This window comes from Gymnoscopelus microlampas (genome assembly GCF_963454915.1).
Source record: "Gymnoscopelus microlampas genome assembly, chromosome: 20".
Lineage (NCBI taxonomy): Eukaryota > Metazoa > Chordata > Actinopteri > Myctophiformes > Myctophidae > Gymnoscopelus > Gymnoscopelus microlampas.
Genome location: NC_139957.1, coordinates 2,541,925 through 2,557,883, shown reverse-complemented (window position 1 = coordinate 2,557,883; position 15,959 = coordinate 2,541,925). Strand labels below are relative to the sequence as shown.

Below are 15,959 nucleotides of genomic sequence, written 5' to 3'. Positions count from 1 at the left end.
AAGTAAAGTATAATATTACCCTTAATATTGAGACTTTAGAGAACTACAGTGAATGTAAAGTACATTTTCCATCTGTCTTTGACAAAGATGTGCTTGAAACATTTTAAGATTTAACGATTTTATTCAACAGAGAAACATCCGGCAAAGCATTGTCAATCAATTCACCTGCAATACTGTCCCTCCTCACCAGAGTGTGGAAGAGGGCCTCGGTCAGTGGATATATAAGAGACTATCCCATAGACTATAAAGCTGTATGACATTGCAAACTATTATAATTGTATGTTTGTTTACTTCATATTCCATCTATTCTCTTCACATCAGTTTTCTTGTCTCAGAGGGAACACTGTTGTTTGTTGACACTCTTGCTCAATGGGCTGCTGAGTGAGAGCTAAGTGTTGTTTTTTTCTGTTCACATAATCAATGTTATTAGGCTGATAATTCAGTGACCCTGCTAATTCTTTTAAGTGTGTGCACTGTGTAGTACAAAACCTCATCGCATGATGACCATCATGCAGTTCGAGCCTATTTAAGTTCCTATTTCATGTCTTTATGAGTGCGGTTTTTGTCTTTGTTTCTGAATAAATGATTACATTATAAAACATCCATTAACCACTTAAGCCCTATTTTATACATAGGCTATTTTCAAACATTTTAGTACTTTTACTTATGGTACTTTAAGATTTTGATACCAGTACTTTTGTAATTTTACTCAAGTACATTTTGAATTCCAAACTTTTACTTGTAAAAGAGTAATTCTACATTGCAGTATTGATACTTTTACTTAAGTAAAACATTTGAGTACTTTTTCCACCACTGCTCTTTACCTCTCTCTGAAACTGAAACTCAGAGTCAGGATCACTGTAGCAGACATCACAGCATTTTAAAATGCAGAGAAAATACATTATTTTGTGTGAAATGTAAACGAGGAATAACCTTGCTTGAACTTGAAATAATAACAGTGAGTGTTAAGATAAAGATATGTTGGAGTCGGCTCATGATTTAATTACTTTATTCAACACCGAGAAGCAATCAGCAAAACATTAAGAAATTCACCTCTACTGTATGTCTGTCTCTCATGACCAGAGAGCCTCAGTCAGTGGCTTTATAAAAGAGAATATCATCATCACATAGACTATAAAGCTGTATAACATTGTGTTTTCCTGCTCCATCTATTCTCTGCTCATCAGCAGAGAATAGATGGATGTGTTCTTCTTGTCTCAGAGGGAACACTGTTGCTTGTTGACACTCTTGCTCAGTGGGCTGCTGAGAGCTGAGTGACTCAGGTGACAGCTGAAGCTGTGTCCTGAGTGCCAGCGTGTGGAGGGCAGGGTGAGATGGCTGCTGAGGGTGTAGGTGCCATCAGGCTGGCGCTGGGACTGGCCCATGTGGACCTGGGTGCCAGTCACAGAGGCTCCGTCCTCAGACCAGGACAGGGTGGCACCGTCAGGGTGGTAGCCCTTGGCCAGGCACAGCAGGGTGGCACTGCTGTCCCCAGAGAGAGGAGGCTGGACTGGAGCCATCAGGACCAGACTGGGGGGAGACGGAGGACGAGCTGAGAGGAGAGGACACATGACAACAACATGTCACTTAAAGGTTACTGTAAAAACACTGTTTCTGACTGACAGACTGAAAACTGGAAATGGAACAAGCTAATTTGAACATGTTGAAGAAGCTACTGCAATTTAAAAATATATATATATTATATATATTTGAAATTATTAATTAAATATTACTTTCTTAGATTTTACTATCTAATAGATTCATCAACATATATTGTAAAATCCACATAATGTACCGTATTGCTAATTTCATCCAGAGCTTAATTTTTATGCAACCATTTTGAGCATGTAATAATGTTAAAGCTAGACTTGAGTATTATTAATAAAACACCATTAAGGTAATTAATTAGTGGATACAAAAATTAAGCTGACTCAATTAAAATGTTTAAACAAAATCAACAAAAATATGTTCTTGTTGTAGTTATTTTGTAATGAAGACACTTTTTCCAGATAAATAAAGTATTTATCGGAAAAATGATATTGTATTACAAGCTGGATGTAGATTTGGTATATGTTTTTCTTCAATCTAAAATTAACTGCAATGTGTGGTTAGCTTGCACTAAAAATAAAAATAATTGCACCCACTCTTACACCGTACTTGATATGAAAATAATGTCAGTTGCATTTGTTTTTATTAATTCCAAAATTAATTTCTTTCAATAGATGTTTTTAGCATCTAATAGATTGATATGTTCTGTTATATACAAATGTGTTATAATGTTAAAACTATACTTGGGTATTGTTAATAAAACAATAGTAACTAAAAACTACTCAACAGAATTACTATAGAACCATTTTCTCTTTGTACTTGCTTATCTGAAATTGAAAATAACATTTTAAATAAAATCAAAAACTTGTATTTAATGTGTTTATATAATTGATTACATTTCCTTTGTACACATCACTTTCAATAATTCAATAACTTGAGAAAAGCCAAACTTACCAATAATGACTTCAGTCCCTTCACCAAAGCCAGAGTCTCACAGTGATTTGTCTCCGTACAAAAACCTCTGTGCTGTAATCTGCTGCTCAGGGTTTCTCTTCATGCTTCACTCACTACAAGTGAGAACTTTAAATCCATGAAAAGCTTGAAAATAATCTAAATATATAGTCTGAACCCGTGTCTAATGTATGATCACTTTACTTGAGAAAGCTCAAACAGGTTCTGCTCTTCCATTGCTTGTAGTTCATTCTAAACATGTTTGTAGGGTTTTTGTATGGGCTCCTCACTGAACTGTAACACTGTGGTATGAGCTACAAGCACAACCACAGTAGTACATTGCAGAATCTTCAGCCTGGACTCCATTTATGAGCATATACTGTGTTTGTGCTGTAGATCCAGAGGTAGAGAACCTACTGGGTACTCCACTTGCTTTGGTCCCAGATGTATAAAATAAATACTTTGGAACACCATCAGAATTCTGTTGGTACCAGGACAAAGGATAACCAGTGCGTGTACTTTGAGCACAGGAGATCTTCACATTGTCTCCAATGTTTACAGAGATGGACTTCGGCTGTGTCAGAACTGCTTCTAAACCTGTGGACAAAAATACATTTTAATGTAATGACTTCACTTGTGAGAAACACACTTTTTAGTTTCAAAGAAGTAAAAAGTAATATCAAAGATTATGATTAAACAGAATGTGTTGTAGTCTAATCTCTCATTAATTCTTACCACTCAGGGTCAACAGCAGGGCAGTGAGTGAAGCTGTAGAAAAGGCCATTGTCTGGTCTAAGATCAGTTCAGGTGCTGCAGAAAGATACCTATGATGTCTCTGTTCACAATACTCTGTACTTCAGTGGAACTCTAAAGCCTTCTATACAAGAAGCCTCACAGACTGAAACCATTCCACTCATCCTCTATAAGACACAATCTACAACCAGTCATCCATTCTCTTCAAACAAGCAGCCAACCAGAAACACTCTCTTCCTCTGTCATTTGCATGTAGTCAACAGATGAATACTGAATCCCAAAATGGTTTGTGAACAGCAGGTGTTCAAATCTCATTATGTGTTGGAACTAATTGAGCGTTTTGAGACAAATGTACTGTACTTAGCTTAAAGTTGTTCATCTTTCTGTCCTTGTCGTCAATATCATTGGGCTGCTAAATCAGAGGGGATAATCTTTCCCATGCTAATGGTTAAGTGTGTTCTGTACAAAAACTCATCTCATACAACCAGTTTGAGCCCATTTCAGTTCCTTTCATGTCTTTTTGTGAGTGCAGATGTCTTGGTTTCTGTCATGAAGCTCTCTACCTCTCTCTGAAACTAAATGCACCTCACAACCTCCCACCAGGATCACTGTAGCAGACATCACAGCATTTTAAAATGCAAAGTAAAAAAAATACTTCCTTTGAGGATTTTTGTAATTTAAAAATAATTACAGAACTTTCACTAAGTATTTACAGACAGAACTTCATCAAACATTGAACTATTGCTGCTCTACCTTGTAGAGATGTTTTATGAAAAGTGTTATTTTTGTCATAATGGTCTGACAGCACTTGTTTGAGAGACAGAAAATGTGATACATAATGCATTTAGTTCATGGCTCATCACTATATGTATGTATTTTTTGGATCAAACACGTCTGTATAAAAGTTTTTGTTGTTTGGTATGAAAATATTGTTACAAAAATTATGTACTCACACATGATCAAGTGAAATGACAATATCTATCGCTCAAATGCACACAAGCACGCGTGTGTGCGCGCGAACGCACACACACATACACACACACACACACACACGTATGCGCACGATCATGTGAATAAAATGGATTGGATGACATGAGAAACCCGAGTTAACATTTTAACATTTTAACTCATATATTGCAACAACAAAAAATCTCATCATATCAACTGAGGGATTATGCCACTACATTTCCAAAATGGTAATAGTAATAATTACAATTTAGAGATTCATTCCTTTAATTACCACATTGTAGAGTAAAGCTTGAGGAAGTTTGAGGAAAGTCGTGTTTTTATTTGTACCATAGCCAAAGTCAAATATTATAAAATAATATTATATATCTATATGATGTAATTGGATTTTTTTTTTTTTTTTAAGAAATCAGTAAACAACAAGGACACTTTGACTTGTCAGTGTTTATCCCCCAGTATATTCAACTTCTTATTATGGGTAATATTTCAGGAAAACCTTGCTGGTAGACAATTCTTTGATAACAAAACCGAACTTATTGTTAGCATGTCAAATAGCTGCTGAACATCTGAATTCATTTAATTACGCAGGAGACTGATGTTAATACTTTAGAGAATGACAGTGAGTGTAAAGTAAATAATATTACATCTGTCTTTGACAAAGATGTGTTGGAGATAGATCATGATTTAATTACTTTATTTAACACAGAGATGCAAACAGCAAAACATTGTCAACCAATTCACCTGTAATTCTGTCTCTAATCACCAAAGGGCCTCAGAGAGTGGATATATAAGACACTATCACATAGACTACAAAGCTGTATAACATTGCAGAATATTGTAATTGTGTGTTTTCCTGCTCCATCTATTCTCTGCTCATCAGCAGAGAATAGATGGATGTGTTCTTCTTGTCTCAGAGGGAACACTGTTGCTTGTTGACACTCTTGCTCAGTGGGCTGCTGAGAGCTGAGTGACTCAGGTGACAGCTGAAGCTGTGTCCTGAGTGCCAGCGTGTGGAGGGCAGGGTGAGATGGCTGCTGAGGGTGTAGGTGCCATCAGGCTGGCGCTGGGACTGGCCCGTGTGGACCTGGGTGCCCGTCACAGAGGCTCCGTCCTCAGACCAGGACAGGGTGGCACCGTCAGGGTGGTAGCCCTTGGCCAGGCACAGCAGGGTGGCACTGTTGTCCCCAGAGAGAGGAGGCTGGACTGGAGCCATCAGGACCAGACTGGGGGGAGACGGAGGACGAGCTGAGAGGAGAGGACACATGACAACAACATGTCACTTAAAGGTTACTGTAAATACACTGTTTCTGACTGACAGACTGAAAACTGGAAATGGAACAAGCTAATTTGAATACGTGAAGAAACTACTGCAATAAAAAAAAAATACATATATTATATATATATTTTAAATTATTAATTAAATATGACTTTCTTAGATTTGACTATCTAATAGATTCATCAACATATATTGTAAAATCCACATAATGTATTGCTAATTTCATCCAGAGCTTAATTTTTTACAGTTATTTGATACGCAACCATTTTGAGCATGTTATAATGTTAAAGCTAGACTTGAGTATTATTAATAAAACACCATTAAGGTAATTAATTAGTGGATACAAAAATTAAGTTGACTCAATTAAAATGTCTAAACAAAAATGATGTTTTTGTGATGAAGACACTTTTTCCAAATAAATAAAGTATTTATCAGAAAAAAAGTATCTTTATTACAAGCTGGATGTAGATTTCGTATTTGTTTTTCTATCTAATGAACTGCAATTTGTGGCTAGCATGCACTAAAAATAAAAATAATTGCACCGACTCTTAAACCATAGTTGATATGCCAATAATGTCTGTTGCATTTTTGTATTAATTCCAATATTAATTTATTTCAATAGATGTTTATACCATCTAATAGATTGATGTTACAGTATGTGATATACAAATGTGTTATAATGTTAATAATACAATAGTAATTAATCAACATAATTACAAAAGAACCATTTTCTATTTGTACTTGCTTATCTGAAATTGTAAATAACATTTTAAATTCAAATCAAATACTTATTTGATATGCTTATATAATTACATTTCCTTTGTACACATTACTTAACTTGAGAAAAGCCAAACTTACCAATAAAGACTTCAGTCCCTTCACCAAAGCCAGAGTATCACAGTGATTTGTCCCCGTACAAAAACCTCTGTGCTGTAATCTGCTGCTCAGGGTTTCTCTTCATGCTTCACTCACTACAAGTGAGAACTTTAAATCCATTAAAAGACTGATAATACTCTAAATATAGAGTCTGAACCCATGTCTAATGTATGATAACTTTACCTGACACAACTCAAACAGGTTCTGCTCTTCTTCATTCTAAACATGTTTGTAGGGTTTTTGTATGGGCTCCTCACTGAACTGTAACACTGTGGTATTGGTAATAGGCACAACCACAGTAGTACATTGCAGAATCTTCGGCCTGGACTCCATTGATGAGCATATACTGTGTTTTTTGAGCAGATCCAGAGGTAGAGAACCTACTTGGTACTCCACTTGCTTTGGTCCCAGTTGTATAAAATAAATACTTTGGAACACCAGTTCCATCAGAATTCTGTTGGTACCAGGAGAGCTGAGAGCCAGTGTGTGTACTTTCAGTACAGGAGATCTTCACATTGTCTCCAATGTTTACAGAGATGGACTTAGGCTGTGTCAGAGCTGCTTCTAAACCTGTGGACAAAAATACATTTTAATTTACTGACTTCACTTGTGAGAAACACACTTTTTAGTTTCAAAGAAGTAAAAAGTAAAATCAAAGATTATGATTAAACAGAATGTGTTGTAGTCTAATCTCATTAATTCTTACCACTCAGGGTCAACAGCAGGGCAGTGAGTGAAGCTGTAGAAAAGGCCATTGTCTGGTCTAAGATCAGTTCAGGTGCTGCAGAAAGATACCTATGATGTCTCTGTTCACAATACTCTGTACTTCAGTGGAACTCTAAAGCCTTCTATACAAGAAGCCTCACAGACTGAAACCATTCCACTCATCCTCTATAAGACACAATCTACAACCAGTCATCCATTCTCTTCAAACAAGCAGCCAACCAGAAACACTCTCTTCCTCTGTCATTTGCATGTAGTCAACAGATGAATACTGAATCCCAAAAGGATTTGTGAACAACCAGGTGTTAGAATCTCATTATGTGTTGGAACTAATTGAGCGTTTTGAGACAATTGTACTGTACTTAGCTTAACGTTGTTCATCTTTCTATCCTTGTCGTCATGTTATTGGGCTGCTAAATCAGTGATAATCTTTCCCATGCTAATGGTTAAGTCTGTGCTGTACAAAAACTCATCTCATAACCAGCATGCTGTTTGAGCCCATTTCAGTTCCTCTTTCATGTCTTTTTGTGAGTGCAGATGTCTTGGTTTCTGTCATGAAGCTCTACCTCTCTCTGAAACTAAATGCACCTCACAACCTCCCACCAGGATCACTGTAGCAGACATCACAGCACTTTAAAATGCAAAGTAAAACAAAATACTTCCTTTGAGGATTTTTGTAATTTAAAGGTAATTACAGAAGTTCCACTATTTACAGACAACGCTTCATCAAACATTGAAGTATTGCTGCTCTACCTTGTAGAGATGTTGCTTGAAAAGTGTTATTTTTGTCATAATGGTCTGACAGCACTTTTGAGAGACACAGAAAATGTGATACATTATGCATTTAGTTCATGGCTCATCATTATATGTGTGTTTTTTGCCTCCAACACGTCTGTATACAATTATTTGTTGTTTGGTATGAAAATATTGCTACAAATATACTCATGCATGAAGTGAAATGACAATATCTATCGCTTAAATGCACACACGACACACAAAAACACACACACACACACACACACACACACACACACACACACACACACACACACACACACACACACACACACACACACACACACACACACACACACACATACACATACACACACACGTGCACGCGCACACATTGATCATGTGAATAAAATGGATTGGACGACATGAGACACCCGAGTTAACATTTTAACTCATATATTGCAACAACTAAAAATCCCATCATATCAACTGAGGGATTATGCCACTACATTTCCAAAATGGTAATAGTAATAATTTATATTTAGAGATTCACAAACATTCCTTTAATTACCACATTGCAGAGTAAAGCTTGAGGAAGTTTGAGGAAAGTCATGTTTTTATTTGTACAATAGGCAAAGTCAACACTAAATATTATATTATTTGCTAAATCTTTAAAAGGTTATGATGTAATTGGAAAATATTTTTGAAAGAAATCAGTCAACTACTATTGTTGCCAAGCAGCGAGATATATGCACCCTTGTGTTCCCAAGTTGATTTCTTGCATTTCGGACAGCTAATTTCTACACCAGCTTGTAGATCAGCTATTTTCATCATTTGGCGTATGGATGCAGTGGAAATGGTGTTCGGAATCGGATACAATAACATGCAGTGGAGCAACAAGTTCAGGTCAAAGATCAAGCAGGCCTCAGAGGGATTGAGGAGGAAGGAGTTGTGAGTGACGAAGAAGGAGAAGAGAAGACTGCAGCCTGCACAGCAGACGCCAGAGGTAGCCAGAGAGAAGAAGCTGGGAGAAGACCCGAGTCGAAGAACTTAAGCGAGGCACAGAGTTACGCTGATGAGGGTTGAGAATTGATAAACAGTATATGAGAGAGCTATTCTGATGTGTATGAAATATAACATGAGCTATTGAAACTAAATGTATGTCATTGTGATCTGCTTTAATTGTTTTTGTGTGTGTGTGTGTGTGTGTGTGTGTGTGTGTGTGTGTATTGTCACTAGTTATAGATGTAATGCAGGCCTAGTTGAAACTAAACTTGTGTTGCTGCTGAAGTTATAAGCACTGGTAAGATGTTCTTATTGTATTAGTAAACAACGATAACAGTCAGATGATTTGAACCGGTAACCTTCAGGTTGCAATTGCTGTATCTAAACCAATGCACCACAGAGGTTCTCACTTGTTCTGTTAACTTAGCCTGCCAAAGTTTGTACTTTTTTCCCTTTAAATAGAGCACCGAAGTCCTGACTTCACTGCCAGTAGAGGGCGCATTCCGCAGGTTCATGGCTTTACTTTTTATATTGATATCCTCATTGGGGAATCTTTGATCGTTTATATAAGAACTGTGTTCCAAAAATAAACACACCACCCTGGCGTTTTTACTCATATGGATATGAAGCATCGACTGAAGGTGTAAATGTACACATTTAACCAAAGAGTAACACAATATAAACACTAGAAACGAGTCAAACAACCCAAAGACTACATTTCCCATGAACGCGGCTGCTGTGGGGACAGTGATTTCGGACCCGGAAATAGTAGTTCTTAAGACTTTTAAGGCAGAATAAATTCCATTTTCGCCAGAAACAGGCTGTATCAAATATATGAATGAATATCATAAACGATGCAGAGCCACCCCCCTGACAAAAACGCCAGGGTGGTGTGTTTATGTTTGGAACACAGTTCTTATATGACGTGATCTAAGATTCCCAAATGGGGGTTTCAACACAAAAAATAAAGCCATGAACCCTGGAACAGCGCCCTCTACTGGCAGTAACTTCAGACTTCGGTGCTCTATATCCATTGCCATTGACAATGCATTGGGCGCTTAAAGTTAAATATCTCAAAAACTACAAAACATTTAAAAGTAAAAAGCATTTGTGTCCACAGTAAGATGAATTATAAAAAGTGTGAATGGAGTTTCTAGGTGAAAGCATTGTTTGAGGTGCCAAAACTTTTAAAGGAGTACATTTCTAAACCTATGAAACATTTGAAAGATTCGTTTTCAGGCAAACATTGTTCACAGTAAGATGAACATTTTAGTTTGAATGGGGTTTCTAGGCGTAAGTATGTAGGACTAGTAGCCTGCTAAAGTGTGTACTTTGTACCCTGAAATCTATAAAAGCAGTGATAGTCAACGGCAAAATGGACATTTAAAGGGAAAAAGGTACAAGCTTTGGCAGGCTACTAGTCCTACATACTTACGCCTAGAACACCCATTCAAACTTTAAAATGTTCAGAGATTTATAATGGAGGCCGATGGAAGACTTTGGGACCTCAAAAAAACACTTTCACCTCGAAACTCCATTCACAGTTCAAAAAGTCCACCTTACTGTTGGCATGCATCCTTCAGATGTTTTACTTTGAAATGTTTTGTAGTTTTTTAAATATTTAACTTTAAGTGCCCAAGTAAGAATCACTGTGGTGCAGTGGTTAAGATACAGGGCTTACAACTGGAAGGTTCCCAGTTCAAATCCAACTTGGATATTTTTCCAACTTTTACATGACTCTTGCACCTTCAAATCCCACACATGCTGATTTGCCATTTCCAGGATTTGATTTCCAGGATTTGAGTCTTGAGTCCCAAGACCCAAAAGAGTCTTGAGTCGAACCAATTACTCCCCACATCAAATTTCTCTTTTGGGCCTAGAGTCCTGGGACTCAAGGCCCAAAAGAGAAATTTGATGTCTCCGCGGGAGTAATTGGTTCGACTCAAGACCCAAAAGAAGGGGAACTGACTGTAATGATTCAAAATGTCATATATATAGAATAGAAACCCCATTCAAACTTTAAAATGTTCATCCTAATATGGACATTTTTGCCTGAAAAGGGATCTTTGAAATGTTTAATAGTTTTAGAATTGTACTCCTTTAAAAGTTCAGAGATTTATAATGGAGGCCGATGGAAGATTTTGGGACCTCAAAAAAACACTTTCACCTTGAAACTCCATTCACAGTTAAAACATTCCACCTTACTGTGGACATGCAACCTTGAGTTGTTTTACTTCGAAATGATTTGTATTTTTTGAAATATCTAACTTTAAGCGCCCAATGCATTGTCAATGGCAATGGACATTTAAACTTTTACCTGGGGCTTTTACCAGGGCTGCCAACACTCCTGGATGCCGCATGAGTCTCCTGGTTTTTGACCATGTCTCCTGACACTCTTCTGGATCGTCATTTCTTCTGGTTTTCTACTGGATTTGGTATCAAACTGACAAACTCCCAATATTCACCTGGGGGAGGACCCCCAGACCCCCCGGTTCGGGGGTGTGGTCAGTGCATGCCATCATACAGAGATATTAACTTTTAAGTAATGAATGGTTATTATTAAAGATGGGTCTTACATTGGTTCAGTCATCAAATCAATTTCTGTAGGCCTACTTTTTTAATGGATGAAATTGTACCCATTATTTTCCAATGCTAGTAAAGCACATAAGAGGTTTTTGGGGGGACGATTTTGGCCTCCACACTTAGTGATTGTTTTGGATTTAACTTTCGTTTCGGTAGTGACAAACTTTCGTTTCGGTAGTGACACAATGGTGAATTTTTTTTTTTGCTAAGTCCAGAGCTCGATGAATGTACTACCAATCACCTCTAAATTGCCTGAAACATACTCCTAACAAGTTTTTGGGGGGACGATTTTGGCCTCCACACTTAGTGATTTTTTCGGATTTAACTTTCGTTTCGGTAGTGACAAACTTTCGTTTCGGTAGTGACACAATGGTGAATTTTTTTTTTACTAAGTCCAGAGTTCGATGAATTTTAGGGACAAAAAAAAAAAGTCACTACAAAGTACTACCAATCAACTCTAAATTGCCTGAAACGTACTCCTAACAGGTTTCTGGGGGACGATTTTCGCCTCCACACTTAGTGATTTTTTCGGATTTAACTTTCGTTTCGGTAGTGACACAATGGTGAAAAAAAAAGATTGACCAAGTCCAGAGCTCGATGAATTTTAGGGACCAAAAAAAAAAGTCACTACAAAGTACTACCAATCAACTCTAAATTGCCTGAAACGTACTCCTAAGAGGTTTTTGGGGGGACGATTTTGACCTCCGCACTTAGTGATTTTTTCGGATTTAACTTTCGTTTCGGTAGTGACAAACTTTCGTTTCGGTAGTGACACAATGGTGTTTTTTTTTTTTGCTAAGTCCAGAGCTCGATGAATTTTAGGGACCAAAAAGTACTACCAATCAACTCTAAATTGCCTGAAACGTACTCCTAACAGGTTTTTGGGGGACGATTTTGGCCTCCACACTTAGTGATTTTTTCGGATTTAACTTTCGTTTCGGTAGTGACAAACTTTCGTTTCGGTAGTGACACAATGGTGAAAAAAACAGATTTACCAAGTCCAGAGCTCGATGAATTTTAGGGACAAAAAAAAAAAGTCACTACAAAGTACTACCAATCAACTCTAAATTGCCTGAAACGTACTCCTAAGAGGTTTTTGGGGGGACGATTTTGACCTCCGCACTTAGTGATTTTTTCGGATTTAACTTTCGTTTCGGTAGTGACAAACTTTCGTTTCGGTAGTGACACAATGGTGTTTTTTTTTTTTGCTAAGTCCAGAGCTCGATGAATTTTAGGGACCAAAAAGTACTACCAATCAACTCTAAATTGCCTGAAACGTACTCCTAACAGGTTTTTGGGGGACGATTTTGGCCTCCACACTTAGTGATTTTTTCGGATTTAACTTTCGTTTCGGTAGTGACAAACTTTCGTTTCGGTAGTGACACAATGGTGAAAAAAACAGATTTACCAAGTCCAGAGCTCGATGAATTTTAGGGACAAAAAAAAAAGTCACTACAAAGTACTACCAATCAACTCTAAATTGCCTGAAACGTACTCCTAACAGGTTTTTGGGGGTACGATTTTGGCCTCCACACTTGTGATTTTTTCGGATTTAACTTTCGTTTCGGTAGTGACAAACTTTCGTTTCGGTAGTGACACAATGGTGAAAAAAAAATGTAATAAGTCAAGAACTCGATGAATGTCAGGGACCAAAAAAAAAAGTCACTACAAAGTACTACCAATCAACTCTAAATTGCCTGAAACCATTGTGTCGGTAGTGACACAATGGTGAAAACAAAAATTTGAATGTTAGGGACCAAAAAAAAAAGTCACTACAAAGTACTACCAATCAACTCTAAATTGCCTGAAACGTACTCCTAAGAGGTTTTTGGGGGGACGATTTTGGCCTCCACACTTAGTGATTTTTTTGGATTTAACTTTTGTTTCGGTAGTGACAAACTTTCGTTTCGGTAGTGACACAATGGTGAACAAATGTTTTACTACAGTAAGTCCTGAGCTCGATGAATGTTAGGGACCAAAAAAAAAGTCACTGCAAAGTACTACCAATCAACTCTAAATTGCCTGAAACGTACTCCTAAGAGGTTTTGGGGGGGACGATTCTGGCCTCCACACTTAGTGATTTTTTCGGATTTAACTTTCGTTTTGGTAGTGACAAACTTTCGTTTCGGTAGTGACACAATGGTGATTTTTTTTTTGAATGTTAGGGACCAAAAAAAAAAGTCACTACAAAGTACTACCAATCAACTCTAAATTGCCTGAAACGTACTCCTAACAGGTTTTTGGTGGGACGATTTTGGCCTCCACACTTAGTGATTTTTTCGGATTTAACTTTCGTTCCGGTAGTGACAAACTTTCGTTTCGGTAGTGAGGACCCCTAGACCCCCCACTAGCCACGCCCCCAACCAATCTCCTGGATTCTGACAGTCCAATGTTGGCAGCCCTGCCCTAACTGAGAGAGAGATGAAGCAGGGACCCCCACTATATATTACATAAAATTGTGTTGCAGATTAAAGCTTTTCATAGATGTTGGATTCATGTTAATGTGTATTTTCAGACATTTAACGAAACCGTCAATACTTAGTAAACTTTCACTCTGTACTTGGTCTGCTCTTTTTTCCCCTCTTTGCCGAAAATAGCCGATCTACAAGCTCACAACGCCTCGTAGATTGGCTATTTTCGGCTAAAGTCGACCTTAGAATAGGGATGCTAGGGTTCAAGTGGTTCATGTAAAAAAACAATGATCCTATCACACAGAGATTTGGCGGACCCCCTGTTGCAACTCTGAGGACCCCCTAGGAGCCCCGGACCCCCTGTTGAAGACCCCTGGGTTAAGAACATGAGCTCCATCAGGAGTAAAGGACACAAAGTCGGCCAAGCCTCCTTTGGGAAGATTATGAGGAACCCGCCAGCTCTCAGACTATTCGGCTGAATAGCGGGAGACTGTCAAGGTCGAGAAGGGCCTGCACAACCCCTTATTCACCTAACCAAATTATTATTATGTTATCAAGATACAGACTGGTAGGGAGATTACTCCCAGGGACTTTTATTTTATTTTATATATCTTTGCCATTTGTAACAATTATTATGCTGTATGACGTATTTTTATCCTCTGTTCTTTCTGATAAAATTCAATGCATTGCTTTATTTAAAAAAAAAATGTTAAAATAGTGAAGATAGCAGATGCTAGCTCACAAGGCGTGACAGTGTGACATTGTGAGCTTGTAGATCAGTTATTTTCACTATTTGAAATGCGGCCTAAATAGTTAATTCATAATATATTTGTGTAAGTTGGGGTCCCTAGCGTCCCTTCCTAGAAATGTGATGTATGAGTACTTTTGAGTATGTCAACATGTGAAGACAGCAACTTTATGATTGCCATTTGTTTCCTTTTCTCTTTTTTTTGTATGTATGCCATTCAGCGGCGTGCACAGACATTTTGAGGGGCAGGTGCTCAAGTAAATTATACTTTTTTTTGTTTACTTGGTCTGCTCTGTTTTCCCTCTACACCTATACCTCTTTGCCAAAAATAGCCGATCTACAAGCCCACAACACCTCGCAGCGCGAGGCGTTGTGGGCTTGTAGATCTGCTATTTTTGGCTAAAGTTCTCCTCAGAAAAGGGATGCTAGGTTTCGAGTGGTTATGGTAAAAAGAAAAATCCTATCACACAAAGATTTGGCGGACCCCCTGTAGTAACTCTGAGGACCCCCTAGGGGTCCCGGACCCCCTGTTGAAGACCCCTGCTGTAAACGGGTGCCCTTTTTTTTCAAAAGGGCACTTCTGGTCAAGAGGGCAAAGGGCAGGTGCTCTAGCACCACCTAGAGTCTATCTGTGCACGTCCCTGATGCCATTTATAACTCTTACCATGAAGCTGAAGAGATTATGACTTTCTCCATATGTCACTTAAAGGAATAGATTTTCCTATCGATTAGTATTCCCATGGAGACTTGAATTCATGGGTATTTTTTTGTTTTTGTCGCATTCCTAAGCCAATAATGTGATGACCGGCGGTGACACAAAGAGTCAACTTTGAGTCTCCTACCATTAGCATCTTTCCGCCGGTCATTAAATTATTGGCTTAAGAATGTGACAAAAACAAAAAAATACCCATGAATTCAAGTCTCCATGGGGTGACTAATCGATAGGAAAAAAAAAACATTTGGGGGGTGAACTATCCCTTTAAGCTACTAGTATGTGAATTGTGCAATGAGAAGTTGGCCATCAATGGAATGTTTAAATTAAGAAACTGCTGTTATGGACAGACGGGTGGACGGTAGAGTAAAATGTGCTCTATTGAGCACGTTTTCTAGTTCATTCTGTTGTCAAGGTCACTTTGTCAAAGGTCTCACATTCTGTTGATTTTCATACAATATTAGTGTACTGTAAGTGGAGCCGTTTTACAATTCCTTCAACATTTCAGCATTGTGTATGAATGTGAGGCCAGACGAATACCCAAAGTAATATGTTCAAAGACCATATTTATTGATTATACAGTGTACACATGTACAGTAATATGTTAAGAAGATTTCCATCTACCAAAGATAAAAGTAAATACAGTAAAACATTATTTGGCATGCAGAGACT

At 37.9% G+C, this 15,959-nt stretch overlaps 2 gene segments (V, D, J or C); both read right to left on the bottom strand.

Moving 5' to 3' along the window:
• Positions 1–1,160: 1,160 nt before the first annotated feature.
• LOC311036478 (immunoglobulin kappa constant-like) lies at positions 1,161–2,636 on the bottom strand. The segment is given in 2 exons: positions 2,503–2,636; positions 1,161–1,552 (listed from the first exon to the last, which is right to left on the bottom strand).
• A 2,435-nt stretch (positions 2,637–5,071) lies between these two features.
• On the bottom strand, positions 5,072–7,149 carry LOC311036477 (immunoglobulin kappa constant-like). The segment is given in 3 exons: positions 7,077–7,149; positions 6,353–6,940; positions 5,072–5,463 (listed from the first exon to the last, which is right to left on the bottom strand).
• Positions 7,150–15,959: the final 8,810 nt, after the last annotated feature.